We start from the raw sequence: 14919 nt of genomic DNA, 5'->3' as shown, positions 1-14919 counted from the left end.
TAAAACCACATAAATACAATTTAATAAAGCATAGGACAAAACAAGATAAATACAATTTAATAAAGCATAGGTTAAAACAACATAAATACAATTTAATAAAGCATAGGACAAAACAAGATAAATACAATTTAATAAAGCATAGGATAAAACAACATAAATAAAATTTAATAAAACATGGGTTAAAACAACATAAATACAATTTAATAAAGCATAGGATAAAACAACATAAACACAATTTAATAAAGCATAGGATAAAACAACATAAATACAATTTAATAAAGCATAGGATAAAACAACATAAATACAATTTAATAAAGCATAGGATAAAACAACATAAATACAATTTAATAAAGCATAGGATAAAACAACATAAATACAATTTAATAAAGCATAGGATAAAACAACATGAATACAATTTAATAAAGCATAGCATAAAACAACATAAATGCAGTTTAATAAAGCATAGGATAAAGCAACATAAATACAATTTAATAAAGCATAGGATAAAACAACATAAGTACAATTTAATAAAGCATAGGATAAAACAACATAAATACAATTTAATAAAGCATAGGATAAAACATTATAAATACAATTTAATAAAGCATAGGATAAAACAACATAAATACAATTTAATAAAGCATGGGTTAAAACAACATAAATACAATTTAATAAAGCATAGGACAAAACAACATAAATACAATTTAATAAAGCATAGGATTAAACAACATAAATACAATTTAATAAAGCATAGGATAAAACAACATAAATACAATTTAATAAAGCATAGGATAAAACCACATAAATACAATTTAATAAAGCATGGGTTAAAACGACATGAATACAATTTAATAAAGCATAGGATAAAACAACATAAACACAATTTAATAAATCATAGGATAAAACAACATAAATACAATTTAATAAAGCATACGATAAAACAACATAATACAATTTAATAAAGCATAGGATAAAACAACATAAATACAATTTAATAAAGCTTAGGATAAAACAACATAACTACAATTTAATAAAGCAAAGGTTAAAGCAAAATAAATACAATTAAATAAAGCATAGGATAAAACAACATAAATACAATTTAATAAAGTATAGGTTAAAACAACATAAATACAATTGAATAAAGCATAGGTTAAAACAACATAAATACAATTTAATAAAGCATAGGATAAAACAACATGAATACAATTTAATAAAGCATAGGATAAAACAACATAAATACAATTTAATAAAGCATAGGATAAAACAACATAAATACAATTTAATAAAGCATAGGATAAAACAACATAAATACAATTTAATAAAGCATAGGATAAAACAACATAAATACAATTTAATAAAGCATAGGATAAAACAACATAAATACAATTTAATAAAGCATAGGTTAAAACAACATAAATATAATTTAATAAAGCATAGTACAAAACAAGATAAATACAATTTAATAAAGCATAGGATAAAACAACATATATACAATTTAATAAAGCATAGGATAAAACAACATAAATACAATTTAATAAAGCATGGGTTAAAACAACATAAATACAATTTAATAAAGCATAGGACAAAACAACATAAATACAATTTAATAAAGCATAGGATTAAACAACATAAATACAATTTAATAAAGCATAGGATAAAACAACATAAATACAATTTAATAAAGCATAGGATAAAACCACATAAATACAATTTAATAAAGCATGGGTTAAAACGACATGAATACAATTTAATAAAGCATAGGATAAAACAACATAAACACAATTTAATAAATCATAGGATAAAACAACATAAATACAATTTAATAAAGCATACGATAAAACAACATAATACAATTTAATAAAGCATAGGATAAAACAACATAAATACAATTTAATAAAGCTTAGGATAAAACAACATAACTACAATTTAATAAAGCAAAGGTTAAAGCAAAATAAATACAATTAAATAAAGCATAGGATAAAACAACATAAATACAATTTAATAAAGTATAGGTTAAAACAACATAAATACAATTTAATAAAGCATAGGTTAAAACAACATAAATACAATTTAATAAAGCATAGGATAAAACAACATGAATACAATTTAATAAAGCATAGGATAAAACAACATAAATACAATTTAATAAAGCATAGGATAAAACAACATAAATACAATTTAATAAAGCATAGGATAAAACAACATAAATACAATTTAATAAAGCATAGGATAAAACAACATAAATACAATTTAATAAAGCATAGGATAAAACAACATAAATACAATTTAATAAAGCATAGGATAAAACAACATAAATACAATTTAATAAAGCATAGGTTAAAACAACATAAATATAATTTAATAAAGCATAGTACAAAACAAGATAAATACAATTTAATAAAGCATAGGATAAAACAACATATATACAATTTAATAAAGCATAGGATAAAACAACATAAATACAATTTAATAAAACATGCCTTAAAACAACATAAATACAATTTAATAAAGCATAGGATAAAACAACATAAACACAATTTAATAAAGCATAGGATAAAACAACATAAATACAATTTAATAAAGCATATGATAAAACAACATAAATACAATTTAATAAAGCATAGGATAAAACAACATAAATACAATTTAATAAATCATAGGATAAAACAACATAAATACAATTTAATAAAGCATACGATAAAACAACATGAATACAATTTAACAAAGCATAGCATAAAACAACATAAATGCAGTTTAATAAAGCATAGGATAAAACAACATAAGTACAATTTAATAAAGCATAGGATAAAACAACATAAATACAATTTAATAAAGCATAGGATAAAACATCATAAATACAATTTAATAAAGCATAGGATAAAACAACATAAATACAATTTAATAAAGCATGGGTTAAAACAACATAAATACAATTTAATAAAGCATAGGACAAAACAACATAAATACAATTTAATAAAGCATAGGATAAAACAACATAAATACAATTTAATAAAGCATAGGATAAAACCACATAAATACAATTTAATAAAGCATGGGTTAAAACGACATAAATACAATTTAATAAAGCATAGGATAAAACAACATAAACACAATTTAATAAATCATAGGATAAAACAACATAAATACAATTTAATAAAGCATATGATAAAACAACATAATACAATTTAATAAAGCATAGGATAAAACAACATAAATACAATTTAATAAAACATGGGTTAAAACAACATAAATACAATTTAATAAAGCATAGGATAAAACAACATAAATACAATTTCATAAAGCATAGGATAAAACAACATAAATACAATTTCATAAAGCATAGGATAAAACAACATAAATACAATTTAATAAAGCATAGGATAAAACAACATGAACAAAATTTAATAAAGCATAGAATAAAACAACATAAATACAATTTAATAAAGCATATGATTAAACAACATAAATACAATTTAATAAAGCATAGGATAAAACAACATAAGTACAATTTAATAAAGCATAGGATAAAACAACATAAATACATTTTAATAAAGCATAGGATAAAACAACATAAATACAATTTAATAAAGCATAGGATAAAACAACATAAATACAATTTAATAAATCATAGGATAAAACAACATAAGTACAATTTAATAAAGCATAGGATAAAACAACATAAATACAATTTAATAAAGCATAGGATAAAACAACATAAATACAATTTAATAAAGCATAGGATAAAACCACATAAATACAATTTAATAAAGCATGGGTTTAAACGACATAAATACAATTTAATAAAGCATAGGATAAAACAACATAAACACAATTTAATAAATCATAGGATAAAACAACATAAATACAATTTAATAAAGCATACGATAAAACAACATAATACAATTTAATAAAGCATAGGATAAAACAACATAAATACAATTTAATAAAACATGGGTTAAAACAACATAAATACAATTTAATAAAGCATAGGATAAAACAACATAAATACAATTTCATAAAGCATAGGATAAAACAACATAAATACAATTTCATAAAGCATAGGATAAAACAACATAAATACAATTTAATAAAGCATAGGATAAAACAACATGAACAAAATTTAATAAAGCATAGAATAAAACAACATAAATACAATTTAATAAAGCATAAGATTAAACAACATAAATACAATTTAATAAAGCATAGGATAAAACAACATAAATACAATTTAATAAAGCATAGGATAAAACAACATAAATACATTTTAATAAAGCATAGGATAAAACAACATAAATACAATTTAATAAAGCATAGGATAAAACAACATAAATACAATTTAATAAATCATGGGATAAAACAACATAAGTCCAATTTAATAAAGCATAGGACAAAACAAGATAAATACAATTTAATAAAGCATAGGATAAAACAACATAAATACAATTTAATAAAACATGGGTTAAAACAACATAAATACAATTTAATAAAGCATAGGATAAAACAACATAAACACAATTTAATAAAGCATAGGATAAAACAACATAAATACAATTTAATAAAGCATAGGATAAAACCACATAAATACAATTTAATAAAGCATAGGACAAAACAAGATAAATACAATTTAATAAAGCATAGGTTAAAACAACATAAATACAATTTAATAAAGCATAGGACAAAACAAGATAAATACAATTTAATAAAGCATAGGATAAAACAACATAAATACAATTTAATAAAACATGGGTTAAAACAACATAAATACAATTTAATAAAGCATAGGATAAAACAACATAAACACAATTTAATAAAGCATAGGATAAAACAACATAAATACAATTTAATAAAGCATAGGATAAAACAACATAAATACAATTTAATAAAGCATAGGATAAAACAACATAAATACAATTTAATAAAGCATAGGATAAAACAACATAAATACAATTTAATAAAGCATAGGATAAAACAACATGAATACAATTTAATAAAGCATAGCATAAAACAACATAAATGCAGTTTAATAAAGCATAGGATAAAGCAACATAAATACAATTTAATAAAGCATAGGATAAAACAACATAAGTACAATTTAATAAAGCATAGGATAAAACAACATAAATACAATTTAATAAAGCATAGGATAAAACATTATAAATACAATTTAATAAAGCATAGGATAAAACAACATAAATACAATTTAATAAAGCATGGGTTAAAACAACATAAATACAATTTAATAAAGCATAGGACAAAACAACATAAATACAATTTAATAAAGCATAGGATTAAACAACATAAATACAATTTAATAAAGCATAGGATAAAACAACATAAATACAATTTAATAAAGCATAGGATAAAACCACATAAATACAATTTAATAAAGCATGGGTTAAAACGACATGAATACAATTTAATAAAGCATAGGATAAAACAACATAAACACAATTTAATAAATCATAGGATAAAACAACATAAATACAATTTAATAAAGCATACGATAAAACAACATAATACAATTTAATAAAGCATAGGATAAAACAACATAAATACAATTTAATAAAGCTTAGGATAAAACAACATAACTACAATTTAATAAAGCAAAGGTTAAAGCAAAATAAATACAATTAAATAAAGCATAGGATAAAACAACATAAATACAATTTAATAAAGTATAGGTTAAAACAACATAAATACAATTTAATAAAGCATAGGTTAAAACAACATAAATACAATTTAATAAAGCATAGGATAAAACAACATGAATACAATTTAATAAAGCATAGGATAAAACAACATAAATACAATTTAATAAAGCATAGGATAAAACAACATAAATACAATTTAATAAAGCATAGGATAAAACAACATAAATACAATTTAATAAAGCATAGGATAAAACAACATAAATACAATTTAATAAAGCATAGGATAAAACAACATAAATACAATTTAATAAAGCATAGGTTAAAACAACATAAATATAATTTAATAAAGCATAGTACAAAACAAGATAAATACAATTTAATAAAGCATAGGATAAAACAACATATATACAATTTAATAAAGCATAGGATAAAACAACATAAATACAATTTAATAAAGCATGGGTTAAAACAACATAAATACAATTTAATAAAGCATAGGACAAAACAACATAAATACAATTTAATAAAGCATAGGATTAAACAACATAAATACAATTTAATAAAGCATAGGATAAAACAACATAAATACAATTTAATAAAGCATAGGATAAAACCACATAAATACAATTTAATAAAGCATGGGTTCAAACGACATGAATACAATTTAATAAAGCATAGGATAAAACAACATAAACACAATTTAATAAATCATAGGATAAAACAACATAAATACAATTTAATAAAGCATACGATAAAACAACATAATACAATTTAATAAAGCATAGGATAAAACAACATAAATACAATTTAATAAAGCTTAGGATAAAACAACATAACTACAATTTAATAAAGCAAAGGTTAAAGCAAAATAAATACAATTAAATAAAGCATAGGATAAAACAACATAAATACAATTTAATAAAGTATAGGTTAAAACAACATAAATACAATTTAATAAAGCATAGGTTAAAACAACATAAATACAATTTAATAAAGCATAGGATAAAACAACATGAATACAATTTAATAAAGCATAGGATAAAACAACATAAATACAATTTAATAAAGCATAGGATAAAACAACATAAATACAATTTAATAAAGCATAGGATAAAACAACATAAATACAATTTAATAAAGCATAGGATAAAACAACATAAATACAATTTAATAAAGCATAGGATAAAACAACATAAATACAATTTAATAAAGCATAGGATAAAACAACATAAATACAATTTAATAAAGCATAGGTTAAAACAACATAAATATAATTTAATAAAGCATAGTACAAAACAAGATAAATACAATTTAATAAAGCATAGGATAAAACAACATATATACAATTTAATAAAGCATAGGATAAAACAACATAAATACAATTTAATAAAACATGCCTTAAAACAACATAAATACAATTTAATAAAGCATAGGATAAAACAACATAAACACAATTTAATAAAGCATAGGATAAAACAACATAAATACAATTTAATAAAGCATATGATAAAACAACATAAATACAATTTAATAAAGCATAGGATAAAACAACATAAATACAATTTAATAAATCATAGGATAAAACAACATAAATACAATTTAATAAAGCATACGATAAAACAACATGAATACAATTTAACAAAGCATAGCATAAAACAACATAAATGCAGTTTAATAAAGCATAGGATAAAACAACATAAGTACAATTTAATAAAGCATAGGATAAAACAACATAAATACAATTTAATAAAGCATAGGATAAAACATCATAAATACAATTTAATAAAGCATAGGATAAAACAACATAAATACAATTTAATAAAGCATGGGTTAAAACAACATAAATACAATTTAATAAAGCATAGGACAAAACAACATAAATACAATTTAATAAAGCATAGGATAAAACAACATAAATACAATTTAATAAAGCATAGGATAAAACCACATAAATACAATTTAATAAAGCATGGGTTAAAACGACATAAATACAATTTAATAAAGCATAGGATAAAACAACATAAACACAATTTAATAAATCATAGGATAAAACAACATAAATACAATTTAATAAAGCATATGATAAAACAACATAATACAATTTAATAAAGCATAGGATAAAACAACATAAATACAATTTAATAAAACATGGGTTAAAACAACATAAATACAATTTAATAAAGCATAGGATAAAACAACATAAATACAATTTCATAAAGCATAGGATAAAACAACATAAATACAATTTCATAAAGCATAGGATAAAACAACATAAATACAATTTAATAAAGCATAGGATAAAACAACATGAACAAAATTTAATAAAGCATAGAATAAAACAACATAAATACAATTTAATAAAGCATATGATTAAACAACATAAATACAATTTAATAAAGCATAGGATAAAACAACATAAATACAATTTAATAAAGCATAGGATAAAACAACATAAATACATTTTAATAAAGCATAGGATAAAACAACATAAATACAATTTAATAAAGCATAGGATAAAACAACATAAATACAATTTAATAAATCATAGGATAAAACAACATAAGTACAATTTAATAAAGCATAGGATAAAACAACATAAATACAATTTAATAAAGCATAGGATAAAACAACATAAATACAATTTAATAAAGCATAGGATAAAACCACATAAATACAATTTAATAAAGCATGGGTTCAAACGACATAAATACAATTTAATAAAGCATAGGATAAAACAACATAAACACAATTTAATAAATCATAGAATAAAACAACATAAATACAATTTAATAAAGCATACGATAAAACAACATAATACAATTTAATAAAGCATAGGATAAAACAACATAAATACAATTTAATAAAACATGGGTTAAAACAACATAAATACAATTTAATAAAGCATAGGATAAAACAACGTAAATACAATTTCATAAAGCATAGGATAAAACAACATAAATACAATTTCATAAAGCATAGGATAAAACAACATAAATACAATTTAATAAAGCATAGGATAAAACAACATGAACAAAATTTAATAAAGCATGGAATAAAACAACATAAATACAATTTAATAAAGCATAAGATTAAACAACATAAATACAATTTAATAAAGCATAGGATAAAACAACATAAATACAATTTAATAAAGCATAGGATAAAACAACATAAATACATTTTAATAAAGCATAGGATAAAACAACATAAATACAATTTAATAAAGCATAGGATAAAACAACATAAATACAATTTAATAAATCATGGGATAAAACAACATAAGTCCAATTTAATAAAGCATAGGATAAAACAACATAAATACAATTTAATAAAGCATAGAATAAAACAACATAAATACAATTTAATAAAGCATAGGATAAAACCACATAAATACAATTTAATAAAGCATGGGTTCAAACGACATAAATACAATTTAATAAAGCATAGGATAAAACAACATAAACACAATTTAATAAATCATAGGATAAAACAACATAAATACAATTTAATAAAGCATACGATAAAACAACATAATACAATTTAATAAAGCATAGGATAAAACAACATAAATGCAATTTAATAAAACATGGGTTAAAACAACATAAATACAATTTAATAAATCATAGAATAAAACAACATAAATACAATTTAATAAAGCATACGATAAAACAACATAATACAATTTAATAAAGCATAGGATAAAACAACATAAATACAATTTAATAAAACATGGGTTAAAACAACATAAATACAATTTAATAAAGCATAGGATAAAACAACATAAATACAATTTCATAAAGCATAGGATAAAACAACATAAATACAATTTCATAAAGCATAGGATAAAACAACATAAATACAATTTAATAAAGCATATGATAAAACAACATGAACAAAATTTAATAAAGCATAGAATAAAACAACATACATACAATTTAATAAAGCATATGATTAACCCCTTAATAACATCTGACGTACTAATACGCGTCTGTGCCCTGGGACTTAAGAGCCAGACCCGTATTAGTACGTCATCGCGATCGCGCCCGCACACAGGCTGTGCGGGCGCGATCGCCGCCGGGTGTCAGCTGATTGTCACAGCTGACACCCGGTACTATGTGCAGGGAGCGGTCTTGCACCGCTCCCAGCACATTAACCCCCGCGATGCTGCGATCGAAGTCGATCGAAGTCGATCGCGGCATTGCGGGGGCAAGGGGAGGTGATCGGCGATACTCACCTCCTCTTCCGGCTTCCAGCGCAGTCTGCAGCGGCTTCCCGGGTGTTGCCATGACGACCCGATGTCGTCATGACAACATCCGGGTCACCAGAGAGCAGGAAGATTGCTTGGACATGCGCAGTGCATCTCCAAGCAATCTTCACACTGTGCACTTCTGACAGCCTTCATGGCATAGGGATGGTGCTCCATTCCTGTGCCATGCAGGCGATCAGAAAAAAAAAAGTGAAAGTCCCAGAGTGGGACAAAGTAAAAAAGTGTATAAACTGTGTGAAAGTGAAAAAAAAAAAAAAAATGTGCAAAAATATTATAAAAAAATAAAAAAAATAATACACCAAAAATAAAAATATAATGTACCCATCAATAAATATTATTAGAAAAAAAATAAAAAAAAAACAATAAAAGTACACATATTTGGTATCGCCGCGTCCGGAACAACCTGACCTATAAAACTGTCCCACTGGTTAACCCCTTCAGTGAACACGGTAAAAAAAAAAAAAAAAAAACGAAGCAAAAAACAATGCTTTATCACCATACCGCCAAACAAAAAGTGGAATAACACGCGATCAAAAAGACGCATATAAATAAAAATGATACCGCTGAAAACGTCATCTCGTCCCGCAAAAAACAAGCCGCAATACAGCTCCATCAGCCGAAAAATAAAAAAGTTATAGCTCTCAGAATAAAGCGATACTAAAAAATATTTTTTTCTATAAAATAGCTTTTATTGTGTATAAGCGCCAAAACATAGAAAAATGATACAAATGTGGTACCGCTGTAAACGTACTGACCCGAAGAGTAAAGCTACCTCATCAATTTTACCACACGCGGAACAGAATAAAAAAAAAAAAAAAAAACAATTCCTGAATTGTTGGTTTTTGTTTATTCTGCCTCCCAAAAATCGGAATAGAAAGCGATCAAAAAATGTCACGTGCCTGAAAATGGCACCAATAACAACGTCAAGTCATCCCGCAAAAAACGAGCCGTCACATGACTGTCTGCCAAAATCTGGAAAAATTATAGCTCTCAAAATATGGCGATGCAAAAACTAGATTTTACAAAAAATGCGTCTTTTAGTGTGTGACAGCTGTCAGTCATAAAAACCCCATATGATTCTGGCATTGCTGTAATCGCACCGACCCGAAGAATAAAGTCGTCTAATCACTTATACCGCACAAGGAACGGCGTCAAAAATAAACTCTTGGGTTAGGATTGGGCTAGGGTTAAGGCTGGGTTTGGGGCTAGGGTTGTGCTGGGGCTAGGGTTGTGCTGGGGTTAGGGTTGTGCTGGGGTTAGGGCTGGGGTTGGGATTTTTTTCAAAAGTAAGAATAAAAGATGACGATATGGCGACTAGTGTTGAGAGCAAGTGCTTGCTACTTGAGTTTGCATCGGGTGCTCTGGTATGCATTGAGTATCGTGGGTATTTGAGTGACACGCTCGAGTCTCTGCCCCATATGCTTCGCGGCCAAAAAACTTTACGGGGATTGCCTGCCATGCACGAGCGATCACCGCATGTTTTTTTTTGGGTGTCTAATAACCGTGAAACATGCGGAGCAGGGACTCGAGCATGTCACTCGAGCACACGCTGTACATGGTGCATACCTGAGTACCCGATGCAAACTCAAGTAGCGAGCACTTGCGCTCAAGAATAATGACAACTTATTCAATATGATGACCTAATGTAAACAAATAATGTGCCGTACCTCTGGGTTCAAAATGTTCACTATACACCTTAATAAAATCCTTGAGGGGTATAGTTTCCAAAATGGGGACACTTGTGGGGGAGCTCCACTGTTTAGGCACATCACGGGCTCTCCAAACGCGACATGGTGTCCGCTAACAAATTGAATGGAAAATCGGCTCAAATTGTTAGCGGACACCACATTGCGTTTGGAGAGCCCCTCTGTGCCCAAACTTTGGAGCTCCCCCACAAGTGACCCCATTTTGGAAACTAGACCCCCCAAGGCACCTTTCTAGATGCATAGTGAGCACTTGGAACCCTCAGGTGCTTCACAAATTGATTCATACAAATGAAAAAGTGTTTTTTTTTCACTTTTTCATTGATACGAATCAATTTGTGAAGCACCTGGGGGTTCCAAGTGCTCACTATGCATCTAGATAGGTGCCTTTGGGGGTCTAGTTTCCAAAATGGGGTCACTTGTGGGGGAGCTCCAATGTTTGGGCACACAGGGACTCTCTAAATGCAACATGGTGTCCTCTAACAAATTTAACGGAAAATCGTCTCAAATTGTTAGCGACACCATGTTGCGTTTGGAGAGCCGCTGTCTGCCCAAACATTGGAGCTCCCCCACAAGTGACCCCATTTCGGAAACTAGACCCCCCAAGGCACCTATCTAGATGCATTGTGAGCACTTGGAACCCTCAGGTGCTTCACAAATTGATTCATAAAAATGAAAAAGTGTTTTTTTTTTTCACTTTTTCATTGTTACGAATCAATTTGTAAAGCACCTGGGGGTTCCAAGTGCTCACTATGCATCTAGAAAGGTGCCTTGGGGGGTCTAGTTTCCAAAATGGGGTAACTTGTGGGGGAGCTCCAAAGTTTGGGCACACATGGGCTCTTCAAACACAACATGGCGTCCGCTAATTATTCAAGCAAATTTTACAATCAAAAAGTCAAATGGCGCTCCTTCCCTTCCGAGCCCTGCTGTGCGCCCAAACAGTGTTTTTTCCCCAAATATTGGGTATCTGCGTGCCCAGGGGAAATTGCACAACAAATTTTGGGGTCCATTTTTTCTTGTTACCCCTGTGAAAATAAAAAAAATTGGGTCTAAAGTAACATTTTTGTGAAAAAAGTTAAATGTTCATTTTTTTTCTTCCACATTCCAAAAATTCCTGTGAAGCACCTGAAGGGTTAATAAAGTTCTTGAATGTGGTTTTGAGCACCTTGAGGGGTGCAGTTTTTAGAATGGTGTCACTTTTGGGTATTTTCTGTCATAAAGACCTCTCAAAGTGACTTCAAATGTGATGTGGTCCCTAAAAAAATGGTTTTGTAAATTTTGTTGGAAAAATGAGAAATCGCTGGTCAACTTTTAACCCTTATAGCTCCCTAACAAAAAAAAATTTTGGTTCCAAAATTGTGCTGATGTAAAGTAGACATGTGGGAAATGTTATTTATTAACTATTTTGTGTGACATATCGCTCTGATTTCAGGGCTTAAAAATTCAAATTTTGAAAATTGCAAAATTTTCAAAATTTTCGCCAAATTTCCGTTTTTTTCACAAATAAACGCAAGTGATATCGAAGAAATTTTTCCACAATCATGAAGTACAATATGTCACGAAAAAACAATCTCAGAATCAGGGGGATCCGTTGAAGCGTTCCAGAGTAATTACCTCATAAAGTGACAGTGGTCAGAATTGTAAAAATTGGCCCGGTCATTAACGTGCAAACCACCCGCGGGGCTTAAGGGGTTAAACAACATAAATACAATTTAATAAAGCATAGGATAAAACAACATAAATACAATTTAATAAAGCATAGGATAAAACAACATAAATACATTTTAATAAAGCATAGGATAAAACAACATAAATACAATTTAATAAAGCATAGGATAAAACAACATAAATACAATTTAATAAATCATAGGATAAAACAACATAAGTACAATTTAATAAAGCATAGGATAAAACAACATAAATACAATTTAATAAAGCATAGGATAAAACAACATAAATACAATTTAATAAAGCATAGGATAAAACCACATAAATACAATTTAATAAAGCATGGGTTCAAACGACATAAATACAATTTAATAAAGCATAGGATAAAACAACATAAACGCAATTTAATAAATCATAGGATAAAACAACATAAATACAATTTAATAAAGCATACGATAAAACAACATAATACAATTTAATAAAGCATAGGATAAAACAACATAAATACAATTTAATAAAACATGGGTTAAAACAACATAAATACAATTTAATAAAGCATAGGATAAAACAACATAAATACAATTTCATAAAGCATAGGATAAAACAACATAAATACAATTTCATAAAGCATAGGATAAAACAACATAAATACAATTTAATAAAGCATAGGATAAAACAACATGAACAAAATTTAATAAAGCATAGGATAAAACAACATAAATACAATTTAATAAAGCATATGATTAAACAACATAAATACAATTTAATAAAGCATAGGATAAAACAACATAAATACAATTTAATAAAGCATAGGATAAAACAACATAAATACATTTTAATAAAGCATAGGATAAAACAACATAAATACAATTTAATAAAGCATAGGATAAAACAACATAAATACAATTTAATAAAGCATAGGATAAAACAACATAAGTACAATTTAATAAAGCATAGGATAAAACAACATAAATACAATTTAATAAAGCATGGGTTAAAACAACATAAATACAATTTAATAAAGCATAGGACAAAACAACATAAATACAATTTATTAAAGCATAGGATAAAACAAAATAAATACAATTTAATAAAGCATAGGATAAAACAACATAAATACAATTTAATAAAGCATAGGATAAAACAACATAAATACAATTTAATAAAGCACAGGATAAAACAACATAAATATAATTTAATAAAGCATGGGTTAAAACAACATAAATACAATTTAATAAAGCATAGGACAAAACAAAATAAATACAATTTATTAAAGCATAGGATAAAACAACATAAATACAATTTAATAAAGCATAGGATAAAACAACATAAATACAATTTAATAAAGCATGGGTTAAAACAACATAAATACAATTTAATAAAGCATACGACAAAACAACATAAATACAATTTAATAAAGCATAGGATAAAACAACATAAATACAATTTAATAAAGCATAGGATAAAACAACATAAATACAATTTAATAAAGCATAGGATAAAACAACATAAATACAATTTAATAAAGCATAGGTTAAAGCAACATAAATACAATTTAATAAAGCATAGGATAAAACAACATTAATACAATTTAATAAAGCATAGGATAAAACAACATAAATACAATTTA

The sequence above is a fragment of the Phyllobates terribilis genome, unplaced genomic scaffold (genome assembly GCF_046119375.1).
Source record: "Phyllobates terribilis strain yellow unplaced genomic scaffold, ASM4611937v1 Scaffold_23__1_contigs__length_19252631, whole genome shotgun sequence".
In the NCBI taxonomy this organism is placed as follows: domain Eukaryota; kingdom Metazoa; phylum Chordata; class Amphibia; order Anura; family Dendrobatidae; genus Phyllobates; species Phyllobates terribilis.
The sequence above is the reverse complement of the archived record's forward strand: the minus strand, read 5'-3'. Positions refer to the sequence as shown.